Source organism: Apteryx rowi, unplaced genomic scaffold (genome assembly GCF_003343035.1).
Source record: "Apteryx rowi isolate R43461 unplaced genomic scaffold, aptRow1 scaffold_267, whole genome shotgun sequence".
Lineage (NCBI taxonomy): Eukaryota > Metazoa > Chordata > Aves > Apterygiformes > Apterygidae > Apteryx > Apteryx rowi.
Window position 1 is genome coordinate 910,003 of NW_020449052.1, and position 11,982 is coordinate 921,984.

Consider the following 11,982-nt stretch of genomic DNA (forward strand, 5'->3'; position numbering starts at 1 on the left):
CTGTATGTGATTTCATGCCTATGAATTAGCATGCAGAGCTACACAAACCTTGGGATGAAGGCAGCAGAAGAAGCCAGCATTGGGAAAGAGCAACAGCTGGGGAGGGGGAGGGCTAGCTGCAGGAGGAGGAGTACAACAAAAAAAAAAAAGAGAGAGAATGGAAAGCAGCTTCCAAAAGGGAGGGTAATGGGAAAGAGAAGGGCAACAGCAACACTGGAAGGGTGAAGGTGAAGAGGGGAGAACAGCTGCTTTTCCCCTTTTCCCCCTTGTATCCTGACTGAGTTTTTCTCTGAAATGCCCATGTTTTTTGAGCATATTGATTCTGTGACCCTCTTTAGCTGTTTGAACTCTCTATCGGAAAGAATCAAATTCAATCCAAATCTGTTTCTGGGATCCGTATTATTTTGCATTCCCTTGAGGTCTGAAGGATACAGAAAAGACAAATGGTGTGATAATCACAGATCACAGAAGAAAAGAACCCGAATAGGGGTGAAACAGCCTTGGAGAGAGGTCTGATTTTCAGAGACTTCCAATGCGATGGCCAAATTTCTTCACATGTARTTTCAGATGCTTTTCTGAGCTCTGCAGTGGTAATAATAAAAATGTGTTACTTTGGGTTATGGAAGTGATTGATTTGTTGCAATTATTACTTTCAGCACAGCTTTCATAGCACCAGAAAGATTTTTTTTTTCATTCTAAGTAAAAACAATAACCATGAAGAGCACACATGGGTGGAGTCAAAAACTGAAAAGCAAGTGTTGAAAAGACAAGAACTGGGTCAATAATTTAAAAGACCTGCAAACATATACAATACCATTAATCATATTTAACTCTCTAACTTTTTCCAGGCAATGCACTTTTTCCCTGTATTTTGTTGAAAATCTGTATAGGCTCCTTTAGGTGATGATTCATGAAGATATGCTTCTTTTCTCTTGTTTGCTTATAGCACAGTTGGTGCAATTTGTATTGGTGAAGGGTTTTCTCCACTTGAAGACTGAGTCCTTCGATTCTCCAGGTCAATCTGTGCAAGACAGCTATTCAGGAATGGCACCTGAGGCTGGGGAAAAGCAGGGCTTACCTCAGTACTGCCATGAACTGTAACTGATCCCTATGGGAGGGGTGGAGTCCTACAGAACTAAAATACATTGGTACAGTAAAACTATGTAAACGTGAGTGCAGTGTAAATAACATCATGTTTATTGGAGAGAGGGACAGTCAAGAGAAACTATACTGACTGGGAAAGAGAAACGAATGTTGATTTAATTGGCTACTTAATGATTATCTGTTTTCTTCTTCTTCTTTTTCTTCTTCTTCCTTTTTTTAATCCAAACAGAAAGGTTAATCTAACTCTACATTTAAAGCTTTTAAAGGCTCCATTACAAGACTTATTATGCTAAAAGAAACATACCTGGCATGCTGCAGTTTTCTAAATGTATCAGCGATGCATGTAATGATTCACTTAAACCATCATGGTCAGAATTCTTTTACATTATTTCTATGTAAATTGGATGCTTCACAATTACTATAATATGTGTGAAATTCCACTTATTATTTCTTTTAACATGGAAACTTTTATCACTTAACTTCAACTCACTGGACAGAATATTTGAACCATTTGCAGTCATTAGAGCATTTTTGTTTGGTCAAAACCCTTGTGGGATTATACTTTGGAAAAATAGCATGAATTACATTCAATGCAACTGAATGGCAATTTTAAATATATAAGGGGCATCAGGAGTGCTTGTCATTATACCTAGAATTCAACATTATATTTTATCTGTTATGGACTTGTTTTTACATTTGTGTCTTTTATCTTCTAGACACTTGTATTAGCATGTAACATAAAAAAGCAATAATCCATATAGGAAAGGCTAACTGATGAAGTACCTCTATCTTTTCCTGTTCTGGAGGCCCAATTTAAAATATTGGCTTGCGTCACAAGTCCTTTAGTTTCACCTTAATAGTTAGAAGACATTTTCCTGTATCCTAGAATCACTGGATGAACTGGTGTAGCAGGAAGTCTCTTCTAGTAAAAGTGAAGGAGATCTTCTGCTTTGTTACTTATGAGACTTGGAACAGGGGGATCCTATCTCTCAAAACTTTCTGAGATTTTCGAAAGTCTCACTCCACATCAGGATGAAGAAAACAGAAGAAAAAGAAAGACCTCAGAAAGGCCTGATAACCCAGCCAATTAGTGAACTRTAGGAAACAGTTTTGAATGTCTGCCTTGCCATTCTCCCACAGGTGAGTATCCTAACCAGTAGCCACTGAGCTGTCCTGGGTGGGTCTCTCTGGTTGGAGCTATTCATTGGGATGGGGACTTGAAGTTCGCTTCCTTAAGATTGCTCTAGCTTCTGGCTCAGGGATTGCTATTTATGGGCTTAGAAAGAGCTCTAAAAAGAGTTATTGAGTCAGAGAGAGGGAAGAATTTAGATTAGCCAACGGGTTTGAAGGAGCTAGTGCAGGTGTATGTTCAGAGCTGTAGGACCCCTGACTTTTGCCTATTCTGGGGACCTTTCCTCAATGCCCTTTCTTCCACCATCTCTTATATAGCCCATATATACTGACCTGTCATTCTGGGARACTGATCGTTTTCTCTGCTTCTTCTAGCTCTTAGCATTCTCGATCTGTTTCTTTTTTAACTACACTTGGTAACGTTTTTTGAGGAAAGATTTTAGTGAAATTAGCAGACTTTAACAAGACAATGGGTTTTTTGTTTCCCTATCATGTGAAGATGCCATTTTTAATGCAAAGTGTGATGAAACAGATTGTGATTTCATTGTTCTAGTTTTCACCTCAGTGAACTCAACTTCTCATCCCTCAGTGAAGCTCTCTTGTTTTAATGTGAGTCAAAATACCTCAACTTAAAAATATACMTACTGATTCCAAGGAGAAGTGCTCAGCCCCATCTACCACTACTCTTCCAGAATTTCTGCAAATGCATTTACTTGACCTCACAGAGCTTCAATTTCAGCATCAAACCCAGAAGAGACTTTAAAAACTGGAYTGTTAGAGGAAAGGTGAAAAATCATATCCTGGGCCTTGATCTGGGTGACTTGGTGTCCTGAGCTGTTTTGACACTCAGCCCTCTATAGCTTTAGGCAAAAATCTTTGCCTTAGTTTCCTTTAAAGCAAAGGGATAAAAGCTTTCTTTCCTTTTGACATGATAGGTACCTGACAATAATTTTCATTCTATTATTTACACAAAACTTTGTTTCTGTACAGCACAGATATAGACAGAAATAAGCTTAACATAATTGACATAGTTTTTTCTGTATTTCAAATACAGGCATCCTGGTTACAATTTTTGGCTAATTTTACTAAATGATTTGGAGAAGATATATTGCATTTTCTAGTTTGTTTTTTATTTTAATTTAACTTAAAAGCATCTATAATATTTTTAGACTAAAGATGTATAAATATGCATCTATAGCTAGATAGGTTGTGCACATATGGAATATTTTAACTGTAATTTTTAAAAGATATGTTTAAAGTTTGTGTTGCTAATCAGATTCAGAATTAATTAGGTCAAATAATTAAAACAAAAAACCTCCCTACCATATACCTCAGCTGCTGTGCAAGTTTATGRCATTATTTTATATATGCTTATATACCTTTGCAATTAACTATTCTTCTAAATATTTGCTTTCTCTATTCRTTATGTTTTTATCTCACTCTTTAAAATGAAGAATGAGTACTCACTTTAAATTTTCTTTTGAAACTAAGCTACTTGGGAAGTATGGTGTAGTATATCTCTACACAATGCAATCATCAGCTATTTAAATAGATATAGTTAAAAATGGTAAAGACTTAAGTTTCATCATAACTCATATTAGAATTAATGACTCTGCTCGCAGACCTTGGTTTGGAGGACAGAGTGCTGTTACAGAGAATAAGCCACTGGCAAGTCAGGCAATTCACTGAGGACAGAATGATTAGCCACAAGGAGCACTTACAATGTGCACTGGTAATTTAGGTAATTGTATTGCAGGGTTTGTAGACCCATGAATTACGGAGATCTTTTTAAAAATATATATTGTGCAATTTGAACATATCCTGAAGCAGACACCAGGCAGAATCAGCTATCAAGTAATTCAGATAAGATAAAGTACCACTGATGTATAGTATTTGGAAAAACATACAGAAAGCAGAATACAATAAAACTATAGCATATATGTTTATCGCAAGAACTTCTTCACTAGAAATGATTGGATGTTGGGCATGTAAATATCAAAATAGATGCTGCTTCCTTGCAGAAAATTAAAATCAAAGCAAAAAGCAGGAGGTTGGGGGGGGGGGGGACACACCTAAAGAATGCTGTTTGTTTCATTGAGATAGAATATTAGATTGATTTACCTTTTTTTAAAATGTAAAATATAGTCACACCTAGCCTAGCAGAAAATCCTTGTATTTATTTATTTTTTTACACTTCATATTTTCAAAGACCTCCTATAGTTAACATTATAATATAGTTAGTTGCTACAAATAATCTGCACTGATTATAGGAAAACTGTCAGTGTCTGTTCAAGGTCTGAAAAGGCTGCAGCAAATAGCTTTTCTCTTTGCCATGGAGACTGGGGTCTGTTTTTACGGTTACTCTGGTAACCAAAGCTTTTCTGGTGCTAGTCCTTTTCAGTTACTTTAGCTATTAAACCCTCTGGTTGAGACAAAAGGAAGGCGGTATACAGACACTTCCCTATAAAGCAAATCTCAGGGTTAAAATTGAGCAAAACTTGTAATAAAAGAAATAAAAGCAGCTTCTAATCAGCTGGTTACGTTGTAGCTGTGAGGTGTTTGTATGCTTGCCTACATGTGGGAAGCTATGGTTTGATATGTTTGAATTTTAATCTGGTTATTATAGGACTAGAAAATGGATTAGGCATCTTCAGTGTTGTTTCCAGGAACGCATTCTCTCAAATATGTGACCCTTACAGTGCAAAAGGTGTTAGTTTTTCAAAGTCGTAGGTTTGGGGATTTTTTTAAGGTGAGGGTTCTGACATTTTTTACGGTGGCAAATTTTAAAATAATACTAAGAAGAGATTCCCGAATGCTGCCTCAAATATAATGGGTTTCTTATTTGGCATTAATCAACCTTTATAGGGATAGTGACACTTTAGAAAACAAAGTCATAAAATGGATGCTGACCTGAAAGTTTATTATCATCATGATAACAAAATACCCAATTCAGTGATCAGTTTCATGAAGTTGATTATGGAAGACTGGCAACAGCAACAAAAAAGAAATAGAAGACTGAGCTGTAAAATATTGAACAGCTAAGATGGTAGTAAGTGTCACTTTTGCTTGGAATCAGTAAGTGTAGGCAGACTCCCAAATTATCTTGTTTTTCAAAATAGTAATGTTTTCACCTCAGGTAAGGGTTTATTATGGCAAGCTTTTACCCTCCCTACACATTTTGGTTTGAGCTTTCTACTCTGAAGAAAGAGGATTTTTTTCTGGAAGAAACAGCAGACTAAATAGACCACAAATAATATGCTTCACAACTGAACAATCCATTCTTGCTTTAACATGGTCAAAGTAAGTAACTCTAAACACTGCAATACCCATGGTGATAAACCACTTTTGAGCTGCAAAGTATTCAATTATTTTTCATTTGAACTATTAAATGTGTCACACAGAAATTCCCCATTGCTGTTTTCACCCACACAGATTACCATGTTTAAAAAAAAGGATAACTTTGTCCTATCAGAAGAGAGTTCAAACTAAAACACTTCAGAATATAGCAAGTAAATTAATATCAATTGGTATTTGTTAACAGAAAGGAAAGCACCTGCAATATTTAAAACTAAAGTATCTTTTCATCCATAAATTAAATGCAGGATCAGAATACCGGACTGAGTTCAGTTTAATCAGATTTGTGCATTTCAATAGGGAATGCTCATTTGAATGTATAGGCATAGTATTAAAGTGGTAAACATAAGCTCTTCTGAGGCCACTGTTTTATGTAAGCATCACTACTAAAAAGGTAAAGTACCAATTCTTGATACCAGATGCACGACTAATAACCAGGTGTTTACACACTAAGAAATAAAATGTATTAAACACCATCTTTGCTCCATTTCYTGAAGAAGACAGGTGTCATAAGGAGAAGGGGAGAAATGCATATCTCTGAAAAGGCTGGAATCAATGGGCAGTTGACTATTTCTGGATTTGCTGTAGTCACTGATCAAAAGAACTTATGGACTCTTGTGGTGAAAATGGATCCTGCCATTTAACCCATTTTTGCATGGTGTTTCTAGAAGTATTGGGTTAATGTGAAACTCTTGGCCAACCTGTCTCCAGCCTTTCTGCCACCTCAGATATTTTCCTGTTTTCAAAGAACTGGAAATTATTCATGATAAAACATGGGTCTTGCATATTCACACGTGTGGAAAAATCTACACCTGTAAATCAGAGAGAATGGAGAATGGAAGTTTTCTGACAAAAAAGTCATGCAATTACTAAACTAAACACAGGAAATTCTTGACACATCAAGTTTTTACTGCCACATTTGTCACTAGCCTTTCTAACTAATACATTGTCTTTATAATTTATATTATAATGAACGCTCTAACCGCAACTTCTTTTTCACACTCATATTCAGAAAGGCCCATTGGAAGTGGCACAGGGTGGGGTATTCTGGCTTTGTGCCCGCTGACACTTCCCTCATAGTGTGGGAATGCTCTAGTGCGCCAGGAAGTCARCTAGGAAGTCAGAATCAATTACCCAAGGCTAACACTACCAACAGTCCCATCTTCTGTGTGAATCCTGTCGGAGCTCACAAGGCAGTGAGGGCGGGCTTGCAGACAGCTACATGAAATGAATCTGCTGAATGCCTCATATTCCTCCTCTGCAGGGTGCAATACAGAGACCGGCAAACTATTGCTGTTGCCCTTTCTGTAGAGGGGGACAAAAATCCATRCTAAAAATGGTGCACATGTTGACTGGCAGTCTGCAGTCCTCCATCATATTTTGCTTTCAGGTGAAAAAAGCCCAAAAAMCAAAAAACTATTATTCCCATTTTACAGCTGAGAAAACTGAAATCCAAAGAGGCTGAGTGACAGCTCTGGTTGGAATCTAAATATGAGTGCTGGGTTCCTAACCCTGTTTGATCTGAAAACTTCATAGCAAAGGGCTTGCCTTCTCTAGGGACAAAAGCTATGCTTGAGACACGTTCATCTGAGGTAAAAGCATTTCTGAAGTAGTACAAAGCAGTTCGGATAGAACTGAGAGCCTACTCATGTGTCTTAGCTTTGCAAATTACATCGTTCAGACGAYGTGCTTAAAGTGAAACCACAGGATTTTGTCATCTAACCCAAAGGTAAATTATATACAGGTAAATTAGGAGAATTTATTCCTTTTGTACAGAGATACTGATACACAGAAAGGTTGGGAGGGCACAGTCATCTCAGACAAATGAGCAAATAACTCACAAATACATTTGATCAGTACATATTTGAAATGCTCATCCCAGGACAAGCCAGTCTATCTATCTTACTGATTTAATATTTTCTTTGAAATTTACTTTTGTCAAGTGAAAACCAGAGGTCTGTGTTTTCCAGACCTTTCAGAATAACTCGGGACTGTGCTTTGGAGAATGATCTGTGGCAAAGCTCCTGAGAGCATGCTAGCCCTGCTCCACTTTTGTAGGATTAAAAGCCATGGGGCAGAAGCACTTGATCTTTCTGTGACTTTTGGAAGTACCRAGGTTTGTGGGGAAATGACTGAGATGATGCTTTAGGCTGTAGGATTTCAGAGAGGACCCCTTTAAAAAGGGAAGTGTAATCACTGAGAGGCATGGAGATGGTAGTGGAAGCAGAAAAAAATATTACTCATGGATATTAACAATGACTCAGTACAATGACAAGTTGCTTTACAGGTTTTCCATTTTAATGTCTCCAACAATTAAGTAGGTGCTCTGCCCACATACTGTTGCACAGAATGGTTAGGGGAATTGGCCCACACTTTTCAGGTCATTTCTTGGCTGTAGCAATAATCTCTTCTGTTGCACAGTGGTCAGCAATGAAAATGTAGAGTAGATTCAAGAAAGACATATCCATATAAAATTACATTTCCCCATGAGGCATCGAGCAATGCATAATATTCTTGTATCAATGTAGGCAACTTTTATAAATTATCTTTACAACAGAGTCATAAATGAGGGAACATTCTGAAGTATGATTTTACAATTATAAAATCAGACTCTTGAAGATATTTGCCCAATAAGTGTTGCATTGGTTTGAAAGTAATGAAGCACAACTCCTAAGCCTGGTTCTGAAAGTTGCTGCCCATGTGGAATTGAACAAGTTGTTTGACTTCTGCAGTCTGCAGTTACCTCATCTGTGTAATGGGAAAAAAAATTATTTAGACCTTGGTTTTGCCCAATCCAATATGCAGAAGAAATCAGTAATAGATTGTTAGAAATTAGACCTTTTTTCAGTAAGTTTATTCAAATGAACAGGAGCTTTACACATAGGGGTAATGCTCAGAACCATTATTTGCAAGTTAGCAAGCAGCAGCCAGCAGCAAAGATGTGATTAGAAGGCCCTGTCAGTCTTAAGGACTTGCCTCAGTTGCCTAAACATAGATGTCTAGCACCGTTTGAAATAACTTAGTTTGTCTGAGACATCCTTATGGGGCCGGCAGGTATAGCAGGAGGTATGGAAGATCAGCACTTCTCTGGACCAACATTTGAAGGGCATTCTGGGGACCCTCAGCTGTCTCAAACTCATTAGTTGCCTGTTTAGGCGAGTAAGTCACACATGCTTATGACCAGCAGGAATGATTCTTGTGTTTATTACAGAAAGACTATCTCASCTAACCTACAGCTTTTTCTTTTTGGAACTGACCAGCATAGAGTCCAAAAAATCCTGAATTAATTTGTTTATCCAAACACACAGAAAGTATTTTTTCAGCAAAGAATGAATAAATATACTTTAGGCTGAAAATTGTATAAACTTTTTCTATTTCATGGAAATGTTATAAATAAGTGTCTGAATTTCAACTTCTCCCACCAAAATAAAACAAAACCAACCTCAAACCAATTTCCTTTTAAACATTTTGTGCCACCCTCATGGTGAATTACAGTAATATCATGAAGCCTTGCTGAGGAGCTACACTGTCAACAAATGTGTCACTGCCATGAATCAGTACATTAAAACAGATGGGTTTCAGTGTAATGTGGACTGAAGTATTTATTTAGATAATTCTAGTTTCTACACTTCCTAGAATATAAACCCTTTTATTTTTACTTGTTAATTCTTGAAGGATTTTTTTCTAAACTGTTAATCATTCAGATAGTCATATGGTTTCCAAAGTTACCTCACAAATGGTTCACATTACCCTGCTAATTTTCAATTCACCATCTCTCAGTGTCTGGCACATGGCCCCAGCCTGGCAGACAGTTTCATCACAAGCCTCATGGTTATTTTTTTTTTTATTTCTTACAGCCCCTGAATGCTGGAGCTATGTGACTGTATGACATTCTCAAGGTTTCATCAAAACAATACTTTTTCTGTCTTTCATTTGCATAGCATATTTCAAAAAAACACCATTTAATTGTGACAGAGATTTACAAACAATGTATGAGAATTAAAACTAATGGAATACTTATTACTGTTTCAGAACCTTCTCAAGGTTTTAAGGGCAGTCATGCAATTTTTGTATCAACCTTGAGTTAGACTATGCCTGCCCTTGAGAATTGATTCCCTACTGCACATACTTTAGGGCCTTATCCAAGCTCGTGTTAGGTAACTCAAGTAAGAAAGTTTCTGTAAAGTCTAAATTTTTGTTGTGAAACAGAAGAACATAATTGCTTGAAGAATTTCCCTTAGCTAAACACAGAGAGGTCTGTTCTCCATTCTCAGGTGCATATGACAGGAGCTGTCTATACAGGGAAATGACACCTTGTTAGCTAATGTTAATGCAGCTGATAGACAAAGACCACTATATTTCAAGTCCTCTCAGCTAGCTAGAGCTAACTAGCCTAGATAACAAGTTTTAAATGTGGAGTTCTTTGTAGCGTTCATCTACTTGAACTCAGACAGCAAAAGGTTGGATGTCTAAGGCTGAGCCAGTCGTTCTATAGTAGGCATCTAAGACAGTCCAGGAGAATAACTCTGTAGAAAGGATTAATTCTACCACCTACATGAAAGAAGGGTTTAGAGTAGGCTGCACAGCCGGCCTAAAGCCAGCTGAGATGGCGCCTGCTCTATAGCATGCGGCATTCATGCAGGCTTAGTTGATTCATGCAAGCTCCCAGGATGCTGCTTCTCAGTGTAGGTGAGACCTTAGTGGGAACTATATGAATGTCTCAAAAGAAGAGCTGTGCCCATGTGCGTAAGGCTAACTAACCGCAAGCAAAAGTCCTACAGTTTAAGGGAGAACACAGCAAGGGTTAGGAGCATTTCCCAGAATGAGAGGTTGATTTGAAATACTCTTCCTCTGCAGCAGCTTCCTGGGAAGATGTGGGGAATAAAGGCCTTAACTGGAAAGATAACATAGGGCAGTGTGTATCCCACAACACATCCAATATCCCTCTCCCAAAGATGATCATCTCACCAGCTAATATAACTGAGTAACTGAGCAGAAGCTGAAGCCACATAGGATTCTGAGTTTTTCTGATGTGCAGAAGAGCATGACCCGTGAATGTGTAGATCAAGGCAAAGGGATCAGAGTCATAAAACACATTTCAAAGGTATTACACATCTGTTTAAGATTCTTTTTCTATTATGACAGGAATTTTCTTTACGGGTCTGCAGTGGAAGCAGGACTAGCTTCAAACACATACTTTGAGACATGTACACACGTTGCCCATGATTGTGGGCAATAATTTTTCTTCATTAATTTCTGTTTATTCTGTGCTTTTCTTGAAGGAAGAGCTTTGTAGTAGTTAAGTATATTGGCATTCTTTTGCCAATATACTGTAATACTGCCTTCAAGATTATTGTTTCCCATTTGTAGATTAGCATTTGTAGGAAATTTGGCAACATACTTTGTTTGCCCAATGTAATGCAACATGCATAGGTTTTATCCTGACTCTTATAAATCTTTATTAGATAAGTTATTCAAATGCATTATGTCTCCTTAGTTATCATATATGTTCCAAATGTTCTAGAGCCAAGCTCCAACTACAGGATTGATAAAGCATCAATTTGTTAAGTTACCTACACCTGTGCTTAACTTTATCACAGACATGGTTACATGGGACCTTACAGAACTCAAACTTAAGTTTTCTAGATCTCCACGCAAAGTTATTTGAGTGTAACTTTTTAAAGCACAAATAACTCATTCTGTGAAAGTCAGGATATACAGATAGAATATATAATAGAATACTGCTAACATTACTCCTCCCAAGCACCAGCTGAACCCAAGATATACCTTGAACACAAGGTATAGCTGTAAAACTCCTTTTGATCTACAGATATAATGCAGTATAAATAAGGGTAACAGTCTGTATTTTTATGGATAAATAGCTTTTCAATTTAATTATTATTCTGAGTTTTGTATTTTGGTTGACAGTTTCTTTTACCCCCAAATATTTCATCCTTTCAGAAGAAGAAGTGTTGATATAATGATGTTTTTGATGCATGTTTATTTTCTTAATGCTTCCAGTGACTGAATGTTCTGGGAAAAAGGGGTTGTTTCATTAACTTTTTTCTTAGTTAATTTCGAATACTAGTATAACTATAACATGTAATCTGTGGGTTTGTTTTATACTAATACCATAAGAGGTGCAAAAACATTCTATGCACTCCTCTGGAAGCACCTGTGTTAAGATTCTAAGAAACAGATGGCATAAGAGATTTTTTACTTCAGCATCATATTTCTTAACATGGTGTTGCCTGGAGAAATATGACTATTCAGAAATACAGACATAGTTTATAGAACTTTTACTTGCCAGATTTTAAGCATCATTCTGCATTTTTTGTATTTTAAACTCTTTAAACTATATTAGAAAAATATTGCAGTGAAGGAAAAAAATTG